Below are 21583 nucleotides of genomic sequence, written 5' to 3'. Positions count from 1 at the left end.
AATGTGGTATCCTTCACATCCACTGAGGGCATCGGTACATATACAGTTTTAGACATGGAGACCTTAAGACCTATAAAACCTCAGGAGATTGCAAATATATAAAACTATCACAATGTCATATGTCAAACCACTATCTCCTCATGAAAAATGAGCCTGGTATGATAGATAGATCATAGATGTAAAGACAGATGAATTGATGGATCCTTGGGTTAGCATGGAAAATTTAATTTCTGTAATAGGGTAAATGATTAAATACATCACTTGTAGAAAGCAGAGAAGAAATGTCAAATATACCTCTGTCTTAAGTAATTTTCTACTCTTCTAATGTGTTCCACTTCTCTACAAAGAACTGATAACACTTGGTACCAACTTAAGCCTGGAAGTTTTCTGTATATTAAGCAAAAGAAGAGAAAATTCAGAAATCAGTATTAAGAGCTAAAACACATTCTGGTTTTAGTGTGTCAGGGTCTCAAAAGGTAAAATATATTTGGATTTACTAGTTGTATGCTATGTAACCTCCAAGGAAATCCTTAAGCAAGCAGTCCATTGTTCTGAATTTTGGCTTTATACCCCATCTAACTTCATCGATGTTACCTCAAATTTTTCTACTGTGCAATGCTTGTGGGCCTCTATTCTCTTAAGATCTATGAGCAACATCTTTGTGTGTGGTGTGAAAATAATCGCAATAAATGTTAATGACTATATTTGCTTTTATGTTCCGTTATATAGCACATGGAACGGGAAGGCATTAGGGCAGCACGGCATTAATTCCCTCTCTGCAAAAGAAGAGATATGTCACTTTCAGTGATCTTGCCAAAAAGTATAAAGAATTAATCCAGTGCCAGACTACATGACCACGTGGGGACAAGTATGAAACATTTAAGGCATGGAGTTGTTTAGCTTGTTTTCATAACAAAAAAAAGTGAAGAATTTAAGCATATGAATAAAAATATGTAAATGTGTTCAAAAATATATCGGTAACTTCTCCATGATATGATATGCTAAAATGTCTGCATTAAGGAGAGAATACACTTGACGTATTATGAGGGCATCGATTGTTAAACACCAAGTAATACACAACCTACTTGGCAATATTCTTAAGAAGTATAGTAACTAATATTTGGACTAGTTCAATGGGACATATTAAACTTTCTATTGAAGTGTAATATACACATAGAAAAGTACACAGACTAAAATTGTATCACTCAATTAATTTGCATGATCCCCATATAGCAAGTAACCACACACAGACCAATATGGAAATGTTACATGCATTCAAGAAATTACCCAAAACCATACCAGCAACAATTCAAGAAACTATCCAGAAACAGCTAGATTCTATCTCACATATTTTACGTGCTTTCAAAACCATCATGCAGAGAGATGTGGAAACAACCCAAGTGCCCATCAACACATGTGTGGATTATTAAATGTGGCATATGTATACCATGTAATACTGCTCAACTACAAAACAATGGTGAATTCGCACCTTTTATATTATCCAGGATAGAGATTGAGCCCATCCCTGGAAGTGAAGTATCACAAGGATGGAAAAACAGGCAACACCTATACTCACCATCAAATTACTAGTAACTGACCAACGCTAAGAGGTCCACCTGGTAGTAATACTCATTGGGTGATGATCGGGGACATTAAGGGGTAAACCCACAACTAATGGAAGCAGAACACACTGCATGGGGGAGGGGTACACTTGTAGCCTTGGCTTGGGAGAGGCAAACGCATTACATGTGACCAAAATGTTTGTACCCCCATAATATCTTTAATAAATAAAAAAAAATCATGCAAGAAAATAACTACATGAAACAAAATTTAAAAAGATTGCTACTACATTTTAAAACAGAATTTCATATACGATTTCCCATGTAGCACAAATGAGAAGAAAACTTACACAAGTCAAGGCTCAACTATTAAATTAGAAGCAGAACTATACCCCTGTATGACCACGAAGACCTTATGAACCATGAGTCTCAATTCTAAACCCCACAAATAAAGCAGCTGAAGAAAATCTGATAATATTTTATCATGATTTGCTTTCACTATAATAACTTTTTGAGCCAAGACCGATTGCCAAAAATTCTCTTAAACTCGACTTTTTTCCATAAAAGCAGAAAAGAGTTAAAAGAAAAAATAGATATGATAAGATTCAATCGTGTAGGTAATTTGCAGGTAGGTAATTTGGGTCTCAATGAGAAAAAGACATATCATGAAAATATTATCAAATAAACCCCTGAAAATATGAACTCGGAGACTTAAGGACCTGGCAAAGAGCACGTAACAAAATGAACTTCAAGAGTTACTAGTTTAGCTACTCACCCCATTCTCCAAAGAGGAGGACCCCATTCCAGCCTTTCTAACTCGCCAAAACATGACAGGAAAAAAAGAAGAAGAAGAAGAAAAGAAAAGAAAAACAGACAAAATCTTAGAAAACACTGAACAGTAAAAATAACAAAGTGCTAGAGTTTCTGTTTTAATGACAGGTTCTATTGTCATTATTTAATACAGGCATAGTGTTCCCTCAGTATTGGTGTTAACACACCGATGAGATTTTCAGTACACATGACAGTTGCTTGGCCTTTCCTAATACAATCTTTTAAATTTCCTCATGTCAAGGAAATATGTCACGAACAAAGAGAAAAAACACACATGCTCCCAGTGGTATTATGCTGTCACTGAGAAGCTACCAAATAAGCCAGGCACGGAGAGTCTCACTTGTCTTACTAGAGGGCCACTCGTCTGGAACTCAGATTGACATCTGCAATGTGTCGTTCACCGTCCTCAGATAATTTTGCTCATCATCGATCCAGACAATAACCCTTCCAACAAATTAAGTATTTTCCACAGCCAGGCTTATTGTGTGCAGGCTAATCTAATGCATTACCAAGGAAGACAAGTAAATGTACCGTAGATGTTTGGTTTCGTATCTGCATAATGGAAGTCTCATATACACAGATAGCATCAAGAAAATGACCCTGGATTGTTCTAATAAAATTAGATAAAAATCTGCTGGAATAATTTAAATGAACTTTTAAATCAACTGAAACTTTAAGGAATAAGTGATGTAGTGAAGTAATATATGATATGATTACAATACAAATATGAATCCAAACATCTATGTTCTGAATGTGCCAGAAAAAGATAAAAAAATCAATATTTAGGACACTTAAATTTTACGACAAGATTATCTTCTCTTAATAGAAAATGGCGAAAGGAGAAATAGGTACGCGACTCACAAAATTACGTGGGTTACTTCAAACAGAGATTTAAACAAAGGGAAGAAACAAGAAAGAAGATTGCTTGAACAGGGTCAAAACGTCCATGGGGAAATATATCTCCTGTAAAAAATAGTCTCTTTAAGCCACTGAAGTAATGAACACGTAGACCTTGACATTCTGACTTCACCAGCCACAGATTCACAAAAGAATTTGAAAAGTACCAAAGTGGTTGCTCACCTCTCTTCCCTGAAGTACAACACCTTGTTCTCATTTTGAACCTGTAACAAGGCATCAGATAAATTATAAATGAGGTCATCAACGCGCCAAATTAATTAGAAGTAAAGTGCAACATTGCTTTCTTTATAAGTATGTATCATTCAGACATGCCAGCATCGTAGTCCCCGTGATAAACGTCACAGTTGATCATTTGTCACCTTTGTCATTTCATTTATTCTCTTGTTTCCTCCCTGAATTCCTTACCCTGCAATTTCCTCTCTAGCAAGCTATCCAAGTAAGTGGCACAGCAGTTACTTCTTCAATGCAGAACTCTAAATTTGTATTCAACCAAAAAGATTTTATGAATGTACTCTGTGGTCTGAAAACGGAAGATGCATGATAGTGGCATTGTGATATCATTGAGGAAGACATACTTTGGACCAGTTCCCAAATGGTCTTCTTAAATTTGTCTTCTTCTGATGGAATAGATGGCCACTCAGCTGCACCTCAACATCCTCTGGTACTTGTGCTTATCCTTGATCCAGACAAGTCCACTTCCTCAAACCACACTACTGCACCTAAGACTTTATCACCTGCATTCAGCCTATAGCAGACACAGCACAGGTGGTCATTTGACTTGACCCTAGTGAAGCTGGCTATAATGGCAACTCCACAATCTTCCCAGGACCGTTCTGTCTGGAGCAATACTTGAAGTGATACTGCAGTGGTACAGTTGTCAATGATGATATATTACTCAGTGTGATGGAAACAAAAATCAGGAGTTAACTGTGAACTTGGATTGTATCCTTTAAAAGACTATGAAAGTACGTCAGGATGTATCTGACATAAACATACAAAGTGAAATTTTTTTCCCATCCGATTGGTTTATAGTCCCTATCCAAAGCAAATATATAAGTTCATATTAGACTCATAGGATCATTACCTCACATGATTCGTTTTTATCTGGCTGGGAGTAATCTTATTTCTATATAGTCCACATCCATGATAGCCAATTGTGCTTCAAGAATCCTTGCCTTCATTAGCATACAAATGCACCAAGATATCTGAGTATTTTCTTATTCAGTCTTCATTATTGTTGCACAAAATACATTTCTCCTCAGAAGCTGTGTAAAGTCTCCCAGTGAAAGAATGCTTGTGTTATTTTTCTGATTTGGCTGACTTTTCAACATCTTCTTACTTTGGTTCAATCCACTATCATTGGCAACAGTAAGAAATATTAACAGCCAGTGATTGAAACTAAGAAATAGACAGACTGGGAAAAATGGTGGGGAAGGGGTGACCTCCTGGCCCTCTGCTCTTAGAGTGGGAAGTGAAGAAAGCAGACAACCACACGGGAGTGAACTGCCCTTCCACAGGGTCAGCTTCGCAAGTCTGCAGGGAATCACCGGGAAACGGGAAAAATATTGGCGGTGAAGAAAGAGGTGCATCGGATAATCTTCTGCAAACCCGGGGAGTCGGAAATCTACATTAGCGAGGGAGCACGTCCACTGTGGGGATTGGCTGGCTGGCCAGCTAGCTGAGGCATTGGTTCTGCCTTGTCCAGGGAGATGCTGCCCCCTCACCAAGCTCCACAGCCACGCAGGCAGGGAAGTGCCTGAAGTTGGTGGGAAGGTGTATCCTGACGAGCTGTGTGGAGTGGAGATTGGAGCAGGGAACACTTGGAACTCTCCTGAGTGCTCTACCAATTCAGTTTCAGGTACTGGAGGGTCCAAACCCCGTGGAGGATTCCCTATACCTGAGGATCGAATATGGAGTCTGCCATCTCACCTCAGAATGCTCCAGGACCAGGTCTGGGACGAGGGGGGGGGGCGATGTTTGTCCTAAAGGAGGCTCTGCCCTTGGATATTGATGAGGTTTTCGCTGGTGAAGGTTAGCTAGAGAGTGCAGATCTCTGCACCTAAACCATTGCGCCTCTGTTAGTTGGCGAAGTAGTGGGCTCAGCGGCGGTTTGGAGACAGCCCACCAAACCCAGCCAGGTTTTGGCCCTGCAGGCACCTTCCACGCTGGTGCTGGGAGAGTGGGCCACCGCCACTCTGTAGCTAAGCGATGCTATGCAGGGTTGCTCTGGAAGCACTCTCAGACCTCCTCCACACTCCAGACTGGTGAATGGGTCTGGCTTCTGGAAGTGGGAAATAAGGAGAGAAACCTGTCTGTTCCTCCTACCCCACCCCAGGCCTTCCCATTCCTGCAGCTTGCATTGGACTCTGAGTTTCAAGGGGAGGAAAGGCGAGAGTGGTGGTTTTAGCGGCTATGTTGCCAGATTGCACTTGGTTGTTTCCCCACAGCACACAGCTGCCGATGCTCTGTGCATAGACAGCAGAACCCGTCTTCGCAAGGCAGAGTTGTGGAGGAAGCTGCTTTTCCAGATGTGACATGGGCAGACATTCCCACCCATATCATCCTGTGCCTTGGTCCCAAATTCTTAGCTCTGAAGGGTCTGACTCCACCCCCGGTGTGAGGGGAGAAAGAGACTGTTCCACCCAAAACAGGTGTCACAAGACTGTCACCTCCGCTTCATTTCACCTCCTTGCTGGCAACTGAAAGGCCGTTCTAGCAGCTTATCAGGACAGCCCATCAAGCTGAGACCCATCTTTACCTCTTTACTGTGGCCTGATAGCTGGTGCCTCCAGCCAAAGGGGAAGCCCCATTCCCGGGAATTGTGGAGGGAGTGGGAATCTGCTGTCTGGGCTAAGATCTGCCGGGGCTGAAGAAGACCCTTGGCGGTGTGGGGTTTTGTGCAGAAGGGACTGACGTCACCAAGGCAGGGGCTGAGTGGCGTGGCAGGTCTGTTTCTGGTCTGGGACCCTCAGTGGTCTCGGGCAGGGCTTCTCCATCTTCCCAGGGATTTAGGCCACATGCCAACTTGATAATCCCCGTCCTTGGAGAGGTAGGGGAATGAGAGTATTCACGTCTTGGTCAGGTAGCTCTAAGAAGTGCCTTTGCCTTTTCCTCAGGCCGGTGGGTTATCTTCCCCTATGACAGGGCAGACTCTGCCCTTGGGGGAGTGGGAAAAAAGAGAAAAGATGTTTCCCAGTCCGGGACTTGCGGCATTGCCTCATCCATTGCCTCCCCTGCCAGCCCACCAAATCAGACTCAGCCCTTCAAGGTCAGGAGAAAGGAGAAAAGTCACTTTCCCTGTATGACTAGCTTGAATATGTGGGTGATTGGAATTAAGAAAAAGAGGGCAGAGTCATGTCTACATACAGCTGGCTCCTTTTGAACATCTGATGAGTTTGAAACACAAGGGCTTACCTTTGGCACCAAGACTGCTGCCAACGTACAGGCCTGTGGTTCAGGAAGGAAAATCTTGACCACCTTCTTTAGCATTTGCAGCAATTGACTCCCCCCAGCAGATGCTCCTGCAAAAGTGTGACGAAAGATCTCTGAATGACATATCAACAGCTCCCCCGTAGATACACATCCAGCAACCTCTGAAGTATCTCTCTTAGGCTCACTGATACCTGATGCTCCTCTCAGCCCTCCTAAAGTGCGAACAGGACTCTAGGAACCCTTGGGAGTGGCAGGACATCTCCTAAAGACTGGGATACCTGTACATCCTATTAGGAAGCTTAGAGCGCCATACGGAGGACTTGGAATACCTTGATAATTGACTCCTTCTCGCAAACCACAGGTAACACAAGAAAGAGTGAACTCAGAGCCTAGCATAGTGCCTCCCACTTCAACTCTGTGGTTGATAGCAGACTCGCTCTCACAAGAGTGAGCTAACCCCTTTGTGTCTAAGCAAGGGGCCCAAACACACTAAGCGCTTTAGACAGAAAGTGAAGACCTTAGGTCAGAGATAACTGAATAGGCTCGAACTCCTCTAAGATGACACAGGACCAGAGCACATATCCACAGCTCTGCCAGGGATCATTCCTTTGACATCACAGAATTTAGTTCCTAATCTAGTCCCAGCACCTCCGGTCCTCTAAAAAGCACCCAGATGAGAAAGGACCAGCAAAAGATCACAAGAAACATGAAGGATCAGAGAGAAAATCACCTCTAAAAGAAAACACTCGATCTCCATCAACTGACACCAACGTACATGATGTGATGAAAGGGTTGGAGGAAGAATTCCAAATACAGTTTGTAGGAAAACTCAATGTAATTGAAGAGAAAATAGAACCCCCCAACATAGAGAAACCACAAGAACAATTCAGGAAATGAATAAAAAGTTCTCCAACGAAATTGAAATAATGCAGAAAAAACAATCAGAAATCCTGGCAATGGACGAAACATTCAAGGAACTCCAGAATACAGTGGAAAGCCTGAAGAACAGGATGGATCATGCAGCGGAAAGACTCTCAGAGCTGGAAGATTATGCCGATGCACTGTACAAATCAGAGGGAGAAAGGGAACACAGAAACAGAAGATGGGACCAGCGCTTACAAGAAGTGTGGGATTATGTAAAAAGCCGCATCTCAGATTGGTCAGGATTCCGGAAGGGGAAGAGGAATATTCACTAGGGCTGGAAACCTTATTTCACGGAATACTGGAGGAAAATATGCCAGGCCTGGCCAGAAATCTTGATATGCAAATACAAGAAGCACGCAGAACTCCTGGGAGACTCAACGTGAAAAGGCAATCACCTCGTCACGTGGTCATTAGGCTGACCACAGTAAACGTGAAAGAAGCAATCCTCCATGCAGCAAGAGGAAAACAACAAGTAATTGATAAAGGAAAGCCTATCAGACTAACAGCAGACTTCTCATCTGAAACCTTACATGCAAGGACGGATTGGGTGCCTAATCTTAATCTTCTAAAACAGAATAAAGCCCAACTTAAACTCTTTATCCAGCAAAATTAAGTTTCATCTATGAGGGAGAAATACAGACCTTCTTAGACAAGCAATCACTGAAGGAATTTGCAAAGACCAGACCAGCCCTACAGGAGGTTCTCAGACTTGCCGCATACCCCGAACTGGGCAATCGACACTCCTCAAAGTAAAATCTTCAAAGACGTAAAGGCTAGAACTTGAACCGCACGATGGCTCAAGGAGTAAGACAAAGCGACAAGACTTCACCCAACAATATGAATGGAAATCTTCCTCCAATTTTAATCCTGTCAATAAAAGTAAATGGCTTCAACTGTCCTCTGAAGAGGCATAAACTGCCAGAATGAATAAAAGTCCACAAGCCTAGTATCTGCGGTCTACAGGAAACACATCTAACCCACAAAGATGCCTTCTGGCCGAAGGTCAAGGGATGGAAAACTATCCTCCAGGCAAACGGAAGTCAAAAGAAAGCAGGGGTAGCTATACTATTTGCGGATAACATAAGCTTTAAAACAGCAAGAGTAAAAAAGGATAAAGACGGCCACTTTATAATGCGAAAGGGAAGATCCAACAAGAAGACTTAACCATCCTTAATTTTTGTGCACCCAATGCAGGAGCACCCAATTACACAAAACAAGCCTTGTCTGATCTAAATAGCATGTTTATAAATACTGCCCTATTAGCAGGGGACTTCAACGCTCCACTGAATGAACTGGATAGGTCCTCCAAACAGAAAATAAGCAAAGAAACAGTGGGCTTAAACAGAGCTCTTGAACAAAACGTTCTGACAGATCTCTGCAGAACATTCCACCCAAATAACGTTGAGTTTACATTCTTTTCAGCAGCCCAAGTTCCTTTTCCAAAATTGATCACATACGAGGCCACAGATCAGACCTCAAAAAATTCAAGAAAATAGAAATTATACCATGTGTCTTCTCTGACCATAGTGGTATAAAATTAGAGTTCAATTGCTATAGAAACACTCGACGCTTCACAAAGTCTTGGAAACTAAGCAATCTGTTATTGAAGAATTATTATTCCAAGGAGGAAATTCACGTGCAAATCAGAGTTTCTCCAAACAAAATGATGACAGAGACACATGTTGCCAAAACCTGTGGGATACAGCAAAAGCATCTCTGAGTGGAACACTAATGGCAATAAATGCTCACATAAAAAAAAAAAAAGCCTATGTACTGAGAACCAAATTAATAGGCTCGAGGAATGGGAAAACAGAAGAGCAAACCTAGTCCAATCCTAGTAGAAGAAAAGAAATAACTAAGGTCAAAGCAGAACTAAATGAAATTGAGACTAAGAGAATTATGCGGAAGATCAACAAAACCAGAAGCTGGCTTTTTTAAAAGATAGACAAAACTGATAGCCCTCCTGCTAGATTGACAAGAACTCAATGAGCAGGGACTCTGGTAAACTCAATAAGAAATGAAAAAGGAGCAGGCACAACAGATACCACAGAAATACAAAACATTACGTTTGACTACTATGAAATCTTATATGCCCCAAAACTACATAATGAGGAGGAGGAAATGGACAAATTCCTGCATTCTTACAACTTTCCTAAGTTCACCCAGGAGGTAACAGAATTTCAGAAGAGACCGATGTCAAGCTCACAAATTGGAGCAGTAATTAGTAACCTCCCCAAACAGACAAGGCCCGGACTAGATCGCTACACATCAGAGTTTTACCAAACATATGAAGGTGAACTCATAACTATACTACAGAAATTATTTCACAAATTTGGGAATGATGGTATCCTTCCTAACTCATTCTACAAATCCTATATCTCCTTGATACCAAAACTAGGAGAGGACGCAATAAAAAGAGAATATTACAGAGCAATATCCCTCATGAATATAGATGCAAAAATCCTGAACAAAATTTTAGCAAACACAAGTCGCCAGCACATCAAAAAAATAATTTACCATGACCAGGTGGGCTTTATTCCAGGGAGGCAATGCTGGTTCAAGATATGTAAGTCTATAAATGCAATTCGCCTCATAGATAAAAACAAGAACGACGACCGTATGATTCCCTCAATAGATGCAGAAAATGTATTTGAGAAAGCCCAACACACCTTTACGATAAAGACTCTTAACAAAATAGGTGTAGGTGGCTCACACCTTAAAATTATCAAATGCGTTTATGACAAACCCACGGCCAATATCATTCTGAGTGGGGAAAAAATGAAACCATTCCCACTTCGAACTGGAACTAGACAAGGATGCCCACTATCGCCTCTTCTATTCAACATAATGCTTGAAGTCCTCGCTATAGCAATCAGGCAAGACAGGGATATTAAGGGCATCCAAGTGGGGGCAGATGAGATCAAACTCTCGCTCTTTGCCGATGATACGATATTATACCCAGAACACCCCATGGATTCGTCCAAGAGACTCCTAGGTTTGACAAATGAATTTGGTAAAGTCTCAGGTTACAAAATCTATATACAGAAATTAGAGGCATTCATATATGCCAGGAACTGTCAAGTTGAAACTCAAATCAAAAATGCAATACCTTTTACTATAGCCTCAAAGAAAATTAAATATCTAGGAATATGTTTGATGAAAGACTTATACAAGGAGGACTATGAAACACTAAGAAAAGAATTTGTAGAAGATGTAAACAAGTGGAAAAACCTACCTTGTTCATGGATTGGTAGAACCGATATTGTTAAAAGGTCAATATTACCTAAAGAGATCTACAGAATAAGTGCAATCCCCATCAAAGTACCACCATCATTAGTTACAGATCCAGGAAAAAGAATTCTTCACTTTGTATGGAACCAGAAAAAACCTCGTATAGCCAAAGCAATCTTAAGTACAAAGAACAAACTGGGAGGCATCAGAATTCCTGACTTCGAGCTGTACTATAAAGCAATAATACTGAAAGCATCCTGGCACTGGCACAAGAACAGAAGCATCGATATTCGGAATGGGACTGAGATTCTAGAGATGAAACCATCTGCATATGGTAACCTAATCTTTGCTAGAGCAGAAAACATTATACATTGGGGAAAATGCAGAGGAATGAATCAGGATCCCTAGCTCTCACCTCTCACAAAAATCCACTCAAGACGGATAACAGACTTAAACCTAAGGCACTTAAGAATCCTAGAAGAAGATGTTGGGAAAACCCTTTCAGACATTGGCCTAGGCAAAGAATTCTCGAGGAACACCCCCAAAGCAATCACCGCAGCAACAAAAATAAACAAATGGGACCTGATCAAAATAGAAAGCTGCACAGACAAGGAAACTATCACTGGAGCAAATAGACAACCTACAGAATGGGAGAAAATATTTGCTGTCTACAATTCCAGTAACGGTCTGATAAATCTAGGATCCATCTAGAACGCAAAAGAATTAACAAGAAAAAAATCAAACAATCCCGTCAAGAAATGGGCAATGGAGATGAACAGAAACTTTTCAAAAGAAGACAGAATAATGGCCTGCAAACATATTTAAAAAAATGCTCCACGCCTCTAATCATTAGAGACATGCAAATCAAAAACACCATGAGATATCACCTAACCACAGGGTGATTGGCCTGTATCAAGAAATCCCAAAACAACAAATGCTGGCGAGGATGTGGAGAGACGGGAACACTCTTACATTGCTGGTGGGACTGAAAATTAGCGCGGCCTTTGTGGAAAGGAATTTGGAGATACCTCAAAGTGGTACAAATGGAAATACCATTCGACCCAGCAGTAGGATTGTTGGGCATCTACCCAAAAGAACATAAGACATTCTATTATAAAGATATCTGCACGCGAGTGTTTGTGGCAGTGCAATGCACTGTTGCAGGGACGTGGAGACAGCCCAAGTGCCTGTCGGTTCATGAGTGGATTATTTAAACTTGGTATATGTTCACAATGGAATATTACTCAATTCTTCTAACGAACGGCAGTGAGCTAGCACCGCTTATATATCCTAGATTAAGCCCATTACCCAATGTGAGGTGACACAAGATCAGAACAATGGGCTCCGCATGCGTTCGCCATCAAATTGCTCCTGACTGATCAACATTATTAAGGTGCTCAAATGGTGGTGGTGGTCGTCAGGGATTCGGGGGTTACGGGGATAGACCCACATCTGAGGGATGTGGTGAGCATTGTGGAGGCAAAGGGCATACCTCTAACCCTTGCTTGGGAGAGGCAAAGATATAAAACCTAACCAAAGAAGAAAAGAAAGAACAAAGAATAAATAAATATTAGAAAATAATAAAAGATTCTGTGTACGTTTTAAGGTTTTAAGGTGTATGTTTTAAGGTAAATATGAATTGTGTACATAAACTTTATATAGAGCCAATCCAATTCATCTAAATGGGAAAAATGGTCTTTGTGTTAACGTAGAGTTTTATCGTTATTTGCCGCTCACTTTCTGATCTTCAGTGTGGCGTAATTCCAAAATTATTAAGTATGAAATGTCTCATGTCCTTAAGTACTAAGAGTGACAGTTGATATCTCTGACGTTCCGTTTGGCACTTCTTTTTATTGTGAAGGTACATCCTCATTCTTTCAGTTGCACATTTTGGCTTGTGATTACCTTTCACATTTTTAGAGCAATTTTTTCTGAAAGCATGGATAAGTCAAAAATTCATGTTATTTTTAGGTATGTGTTCTGTTGTGGAACAAATGCAGTGCAGACAGCTTGAAATATCAATGAAATGTTTGGGAAGGATGTGGCCAGTGAACACGCAGTACGTCCATGGTTTAAGAAGTTCCGTTGTGGTCATTTTAGTCTTGAAAATGAGCCACATAAATGACCTGATATCAACATGGATAAGAACAGCTGAAAGCTGTAGCAGAAGTGAATCCATCTCAACCTACCTGTGAATTAGCAGCAAAGTTTGACGTCACTATTCCAACAATATTGGACCATTTGAAACAACTTGGCAAGGCAAAGGAGTTGGATAGGTGGGTTTGCATGAGTTAGAGTATCACAAGAGAAATCATCTCCAAGCTTGCCTCTTTACTGTCACTACAGGAAGGCGAACCATTTCCGCACTCTATTGTTGCCTGTGATGAAAAACGGATTGTTATTGACAATTGCAAGCATTTGGCACAATGGTTGGGTAAAGATGGAGCGCCAAAACACAGTCCCAAATATAATATTCACCCTCCAAAATTAAGAGTTTATATTTGGTGGTCCAGTGCTGGTATTATCTGCTACAACTCCCTGAAACTTGGTCAGTCCAGTGGCTGTCTACTGCAACCAATAGGATGAAATAATGAGCATGCTTGCCATTAAGCTCCAAGAGGGGCCATAGAGACAGGCCATTCCTCGTTTTTTATTATTTGAGGATATTACGGGGGTACAAATGTTTAGGTTATGTGTGTTGCCTTTCATCCCATTCCCCCCGCCCCCCGGTGTGAGAGCTCCAAGCGTGACCACCCCCCAGATGGTGTGCATCACACTCATTACGTATGTATATAAACATTTCCTCCTCCCCTTTCGCACCTGCCCGATGCCCGATAAATATTATTCCTATATGTCCACTTAGGTGTTGATCAGTTAGTGCCAGTTTTCTGGAGAGTATATGTGGTGCTTATTTTTCCATTCTTGGGATACTTCACTGAGTAGGATGGGTTCCAGCTCTATCTAGGAGAACACAGGAGGTGCTACATCGCCATTATTTTTTATGGTTGAATAGTACTCCATCGTGTACATGTGCCACGTTTTGTTAATCCACTCGTGTGTTGATGGGCACTTGCGTTGTGCCCTCGTCTTTGCAGCTGTGAGTTGGGCTGCTACGGACGTTCGAGTGCAGATGTCTTTTTTATGGAGTGTCTTTTGTTCTTTTGGGAGGATGCTTGGGGATGGGATTGCTGCATTGAATGGTAGATCTACCTGTATCGCTTTGCGGTATCTCCATATTGGCTTCTACAGAGGTTGCACTAGTTGCACAAGACAACCCTCGACCACATGTTGCACAAACAGTACTGTTCAAACTATAGCAGCTGGACTTGGAAACTCTCTGTCATCCACCGTATTCACCAGACCTTGCAACAACTGACTACCACTTCTTCCTGGCGTTGGAACACTTCTTGCAAGGAAAAGTATTGATTTCCCAACAAGCTGTGGAAGACTGCTTTTGCAATTTAATCACCACTCGCTCTCCAGGCTTCTTCGCTGCTGGCATAAACAAGCTAGTGTTAAAGGAGAAAACTCTGTCTACAGTTTAGGTGCATACTTAGATTAATGGGACTGCTTCTTGTTTTAGATATAAAACATTACACTTTTGATTCAAAATCTGATGATAGTGAAGACATAGTGACAACTCATTTTTACCTACTGGATTTTTACAAATTTCTCATTTTGCCAATTTAAAATCATTAATAAAAACATTGAAAGTTAAAAAAAATCCCAAATATCATTATTTTAGTGCTCTTTCTATTTACATATCTAGGAGGCGTAAGTATCTTTACCCCATCGTTCTAATACAGTAGTGAAATGATGGTAACCTGAAGATTTGGGTGTTGATTTGACTACGCCTCATTAAAGAAAAATTCATGGACCTAAGTTGCCAGCATTAGCCATTCTAGAAATGATTTCTACAGAAACAGAAGCATGAGTGCATAACGACTAATATATAATGATTATAAATATATGATATCTTGCCATGGCAAAGAAGTTAACACCATTATTCTGAAAACAATAAATGGCTAAAGAAAATGTGGTATCCTTCACATCCACTGAGGGCATCGGTACATATACAGTTTTAGACATGGAGACCTTAAGACCTATAAAACCTCAGGAGATTGCAAATATATAAAACTATCACAATGTCATATGTCAAACCAATATCTCCTCATGAAAAATGAGCCTGGTATGATAGATAGATCATAGATGTAAAGACAGATGAATTGATGGATCCTTGGGTTAGCATGGAAAATTTAATTTCTGTAATAGGGTAAATGATTAAATACATCACTTGTAGAAAGCAGAGAAGAAATGTCAAATATACCTCTGTCTTAAGTAATTTTCTACTCTTCTAATGTGTTCCACTTCTCTACAAAGAACTGATAACACTTGGTACCAACTTAAGCCTGGAAGTTTTCTGTATATTAAGCAAAAGAAGAGAAAATTCAGAAATCAGTATTAAGAGCTAAAACACATTCTGGTTTTAGTGTGTCAGGGTCTCAAAAGGTAAAATATATTTGGATTTACTAGTTGTATGCTATGTAACCTCCAAGGAAATCCTTAAGCAAGCAGTCCATTGTTCTGAATTTTGGCTTTATACCCCATCTAACTTCATCGATGTTACCTCAAATTTTTCTACTGTGCAATGCTTGTGGGCCTCTATTCTCTTAAGATCTATGAGCAACATCTTTGTGTGTGGTGTGAAAATAATCGCAATAAATGTTAATGACTATATTTGCTTTTATGTTCCGTTATATAGCACATGGAACGGGAAGGCATTAGGGCAGCACGGCATTAATTCCCTCTCTGCAAAAGAAGAGATATGTCACTTTCAGTGATCTTGCCAAAAAAGTATAAAGAATTAATCCAGTGCCAGACTACATGACCACGTGGGGACAAGTATGAAACATTTAAGGCATGGAGTTGTTTAGCTTGTTTTCGTAACAGAAAAAAAAGTGAAGAATTTAAGCATATGAATAAAAATATGTAAATGTGTTCAAAAATATATCGGTGACTTCTCCATGATATGATATGCTAAAATGTCTGCATTAAGGAGAGAATACACTTGACGTATTATGAGGGCATCGATTGTTAAACACCAAGTAATACACAACCTACTTGGCAATATTCTTAAGAAGTATAGTAACTAATATTTGGACTAGTTCAATGGGACATATTAAACTTTCTATTGAAGTGTAATATACACATAGAAAAGTACACAGACTAAAATTGTATCACTCAATTAATTTGCATGATCCCCATATAGCAAGTAACCACACACAGACCAATATGGAAATGTTACATGCATTCAAGAAATTACCCAAAACCATACCAGCAACAATTCAAGAAACTATCCAGAAACAGCTAGATTCTATCTCACATATTTTACGTGCTTTCAAAACCATCATGCAGAGAGATGTGGAAACAACCCAAGTGCCCATCAACACATGTGTGGATTATTAAATGTGGCATATGTATACCATGTAATACTGCTCAACTACAAAACAATGGTGAATTCGCACCTTTTATATTATCCAGGATAGAGATTGAGCCCATCCCTGGAAGTGAAGTATCACAAGGATGGAAAAACAGGCAACACCTATACTCACCATCAAATTACTAGTAACTGACCAACGCTAAGAGGTCCACCTGGTAGTAATACTCATTGGGTGATGATCGGGGACATTAAGGGGTAAACCCACAACTAATGGAAGCAGAACACACTGCATGGGGGAGGGGTACACTTGTAGCCTTGGCTTGGGAGAGGCAAACGCATTACATGTGACCAAAATGTTTGTACCCCCATAATATCTTTAATAAATAAAAAAAAATCATGCAAGAAAATAACTACATGAAACAAAATTTAAAAAGATTGCTACTACATTTTAAAACAGAATTTCATATACGATTTCCCATGTAGCACAAATGAGAAGAAAACTTACACAAGTCAAGGCTCAACTATTAAATTAGAAGCAGAACTATACCCCTGTATGACCACGAAGACCTTATGAACCATGAGTCTCAATTCTAAACCCCACAAATAAAGCAGCTGAAGAAAATCTGATAATATTTTATCATGATTTGCTTTCACTATAATAACTTTTTGAGCCAAGACCGATTGCCAAAAATTCTCTTAAACTCGACTTTTTTCCATAAAAGCAGAAAAGAGTTAAAAGAAAAAATAGATATGATAAGATTCAATCGTGTAGGTAATTTGGAGGTAGGTAATTTGGGTCTCAATGAGAAAAAGACATATCATGAAAATATTATCAAATAAACCCCTGAAAATATGAACTCGGAGACTTAAGGACCTGGCAAAGAGCACGTAACAAAATGAACTTCAAGAGTTACTAGTTTAGCTACTCACCCCATTCTCCAAAGAGGAGGACCCCATTCCAGCCTTTCTAACTCGCCAAAACATGACAGGAAAAAAAGAAGAAGAAGAAGAAAAGAAAAGAAAAACAGACAAAATCTTAGAAAACACTGAACAGTAAAAATAACAAAGTGCTAGAGTTTCTGTTTTAATGACAGGTTCTATTGTCATTATTTAATACAGGCATAGTGTTCCCTCAGTATTGGTGTTAACACACCGATGAGATTTTCAGTACACATGACAGTTGCTTGGCCTTTCCTAATGCAATCTTTTAAATTTCCTCATGTCAAGGAAATATGTCACGAACAAAGAGAAAAAACACACATGCTCCCAGTGGTATTATGCTGTCACTGAGAAGCTACCAAATAAGCCAGGCACGGAGAGTCTCACTTGTCTTACTAGAGGGCCACTCGTCTGGAACTCAGATTGACATCTGCAATGTGTCGTTCACCGTCCTCAGATAATTTTGCTCATCATCGATCCAGACAATAACCCTTCCAACAAATTAAGTATTTTCCACAGCCAGGCTTATTGTGTGCAGGCTAATCTAATGCATTACCAAGGAAGACAAGTAAATGTACCGTAGATGTTTGGTTTCGTATCTGCATAATGGAAGTCTCATATACACAGATAGCATCAAGAAAATGACCCTGGATTGTTCTAATAAAATTAGATAAAAATCTGCTGGAATAATTTAAATGAACTTTTAAATCAACTGAAACTTTAAGGAATAAGTGATGTAGTGAAGTAATATATGATATGATTACAATACAAATATGAATCCAAACATCTATGTTCTGAATGTGCCAGAAAAAGATAAAAAAATCAATATTTAGGACACTTAAATTTTACGACAAGATTATCTTCTCTTAATAGAAAATGGCGAAAGGAGAAATAGGTACGCGACTCACAAAATTACGTGGGTTACTTCAAAAAGAGATTTAAACAAAGGGAAGAAACAAGAAAGAAGATTGCTTGAACAGGGTCAAAACGTCCATGGGGAAATATATCTCCTGTAAAAAATAGTCTCTTTAAGCCACTGAAGTAATGAACACGTAGACCTTGACATTCTGACTTCACCAGCCACAGATTCACAAAAGAATTTGAAAAGTACCAAAGTGGTTGCTCACCTCTCTTCCCTGAAGTACAACACCTTGTTCTCATTTTGAACCTGTAACAAGGCATCAGATAAATTATAAATGAGGTCATCAACGCGCCAAATTAATTAGAAGTAAAGTGCAACATTGCTTTCTTTATAAGTATGTATCATTCAGACATGCCAGCATCGTAGTCCCCGTGATAAACGTCACAGTTGATCATTTGTCACCTTTGTCATTTCATTTATTCTCTTGTTTCCTCCCTGAATTCCTTACCCTGCAATTTCCTCTCTAGCAAGCTATCCAAGTAAGTGGCACAGCAGTTACTTCTTCAATGCAGAACTCTAAATTTGTATTCAACCAAAAAGATTTTATGAATGTACTCTGTGGTCTGAAAACGGAAGATGCATGATAGTGGCATTGTGATATCATTGAGGAAGACATACTTTGGACCAGTTCCCAAATGGTCTTCTTAAATTTGTCTTCTTCTGATGGAATAGATGGCCACTCAGCTGCACCTCAACATCCTCTGGTACTTGTGCTTATCCTTGATCCAGACAAGTCCACTTCCTCAAACCACACTACTGCACCTAAGACTTTATCACCTGCATTCAGCCTATAGCAGACACAGCACAGGTGGTCATTTGACTTGACCCTAGTGAAGCTGGCTATAATGGCAACTCCACAATCTTCCCAGGACCGTTCTGTCTGGAGCAATACTTGAAGTGATACTGCAGTGGTACAGTTGTCAATGATGATATATTACTCAGTGTGATGGAAACAAAAATCAGGAGTTAACTGTGAACTTGGATTGTATCCTTTAAAAGACTATGAATGTATGTCAGGATGTATCTGACATAAACATACAAAGTGAAATTTTTTTCCCATCCGATTGGTTTATAGTCCCTATCCAAAGCAAATATATAAGTTCATATTAGACTCATAGGATCATTACCTCACATGATTCGTTTTTATCTGGCTGGGAGTAATCTTATTTCTATATAGTCCACATCCATGATAGCCAATTGTGCTTCAAGAATCCTTGCCTTCATTAGCATACAAATGCACCAAGATATCTGAGTATTTTCTTATTCAGTCTTCATTATTGTTGCACAAAATACATTTCTCCTCAGAAGCTGTGTAAAGTCTCCCAGTGAAAGAATGCTTGTGTTATTTTTCTGATTTGGCTGACTTTTCAACATCTTCTTACTTTGGTTCAATCCACTATCATTGGCAACAGTAAGAAATATTAACAGCCAGTGATTGAAACTAAGAAATAGACAGACTGGGAAAAATGGTGGGGAAGGGGTGACCTCCTGGCCCTCTGCTCTTAGAGTGGGAAGTGAAGAAAGCAGACAACCACACGGGAGTGAACTGCCCTTCCACAGGGTCAGCTTCGCAAGTCTGCAGGGAATCACCGGGAAACGGGAAAAATATTGGCGGTGAAGAAAGAGGTGCATCGGATAATCTTCTGCAAACCCGGGGAGTCGGAAATCTACATTAGCGAGGGAGCACGTCCACTGTGGGGATTGGCTGGCTGGCCAGCTAGCTGAGGCATTGGTTCTGCCTTGTCCAGGGAGATGCTGCCCCCTCACCAAACTCCACAGCCACGCAGGCAGGGAAGTGCCTGAAGTTGGTGGGAAGGTGTATCCTGACGAGCTGTGTGGAGTGGAGATTGGAGCAGGGAACACTTGGAACTCTCCTGAGTGCTCTACCAATTCAATTTCAGGTACTGGAGGGTCCAAACCCCGTGGAGGATTCCCTATACCTGAGGATCGAATATGGAGTCTGCCATCTCACCTCAGAATGCTCCAGGACCAGGTCTGGGACGAGGGGGGGGCGCGATGTTTGTCCTAAAGGAGGCTCTGCCCTTGGATATTGATGAGGTTTTCGCTGGTGAAGGTTAGCTAGAGAGTGCAGATCTCTGCACCTAAACCATTGCGCCTCTGTTAGTTGGCGAAGTAGTGGGCTCAGCGGCGGTTTGGAGACAGCCCACCAAACCCAGCCAGGTTTTGGCCCTGCAGGCACCTTCCACGCTGGTGCTGGGAGAGTGGGCCACCGCCACTCTGTAGCTAAGCGATGCTATGCAGGGTTGCTCTGGAAGCACTCTCAGACCTCCTCCACACTCCAGACTGGTGAATGGGTCTGGCTTCTGGAAGTGGGAAATAAGGAGAGAAACCTGTCTGTTCCTCCTACCCCACCCCAGGCCTTCCCATTCCTGCAGCTTGCATTGGACTCTGAGTTTCAAGGGGAGGAAAGGCGAGAGTGGTGGTTTTAGCGGCTATGTTGCCAGATTGCACTTGGTTGTTTCCCCACAGCACACAGCTGCCGATGCTCTGTGCATAGACAGCAGAACCCGTCTTCGCAAGGCAGAGTTGTGGAGGAAGCTGCTTTTCCAGATGTGACATGGGCAGACATTCCCACCCATATCATCCTGTGCCTTGGTCCCAAATTCTTAGCTCTGAAGGGTCTGACTCCACCCCCGGTGTGAGGGGAGAAAGAGACTGTTCCACCCAAAACAGGTGTCACAAGACTGTCACCTCCGCTTCATTTCACCTCCTTGCTGGCAACTGAAAGGCCGTTCTAGCAGCTTATCAGGACAGCCCATCAAGCTGAGACCCATCTTTACCTCTTTACTGTGGCCTGATAGCTGGTGCCTCCAGCCAAAGGGGAAGCCCCATTCCCGGGAATTGTGGAGGGAGTGGGAATCTGCTGTCTGGGCTAAGATCTGCCGGGGCTGAAGAAGACCCTTGGCGGTGTGGGGTTTTGTGCAGAAGGGACTGACGTCACCAAGGCAGGGGCTGAGTGGCGTGGCAGGTCTGTTTCTGGTCTGGGACCCTCAGTGGTCTCGGGCAGGGCTTCTCCATCTTCCCAGAGATTTAGGCCACATGCCAACTTGATAATCCCCGTCCTTGGAGAGGTAGGGGAATGAGAGTATTCACGTCTTGGTCAGGTAGCTCTAAGAAGTGCCTTTGCCTTTTCCTCAGGCCGGTGGGTTATCTTCCCCTATGACAGGGCAGACTCTGCCCTTGGGGGAGTGGGAAAAAAGAGAAAAGATGTTTCCCAGTCCGGGACTTGCGGCATTGCCTCATCCATTGCCTCCCCTGCCAGCCCACCAAATCAGACTCAGCCCTTCAAGGTCAGGAGAAAGGAGAAAAGTCACTTTCCCTGTATGACTAGCTTGAATATGTGGGTGATTGGAATTAAGAAAAAGA

At 41.2% G+C, this 21583-nt stretch overlaps 1 protein-coding gene and 2 non-coding genes across 52 annotated transcripts in view; all 3 read right to left on the bottom strand.

Annotated features, from left to right (window-relative positions):
- Positions 1-21583, bottom strand: part of LOC105868796 (uncharacterized) — a 253234-nt gene that overhangs the window by 208260 nt on the left and 23391 nt on the right. For 42 of the 50 annotated variants that reach the window (XM_076004850.1, XM_076004848.1, XM_076004872.1 and 39 more), the window contains one exon: positions 1-21396. This exon is cut by the window's left edge. The gene's annotated coding sequence lies outside the window, so the exon portion shown is untranslated. The remainder of the gene's footprint in view (positions 21397-21583) is intronic. The other 8 variants (XM_076004851.1, XM_076004873.1, XM_076004849.1 and 5 more) reach the window with 7 other exon arrangements.
- LOC142872263 (small nucleolar RNA SNORD109A) lies at positions 2757-2823 on the bottom strand. Its single transcript, XR_012920472.1, has one exon. It is a non-coding gene; the product is annotated as a small nucleolar RNA SNORD109A (small nucleolar RNA).
- LOC142872262 (small nucleolar RNA SNORD109A) lies at positions 17688-17754 on the bottom strand. The gene has a single exon (XR_012920471.1). It is a non-coding gene; the product is annotated as a small nucleolar RNA SNORD109A (small nucleolar RNA).

This window comes from Microcebus murinus, chromosome 7, assembly GCF_040939455.1.
Source record: "Microcebus murinus isolate Inina chromosome 7, M.murinus_Inina_mat1.0, whole genome shotgun sequence".
Taxonomy (NCBI): Eukaryota; Metazoa; Chordata; class Mammalia; order Primates; family Cheirogaleidae; genus Microcebus; species Microcebus murinus.
Note: the sequence above shows the minus strand (reverse complement) of the source record. Positions and strands in the feature narration are given on the sequence as shown.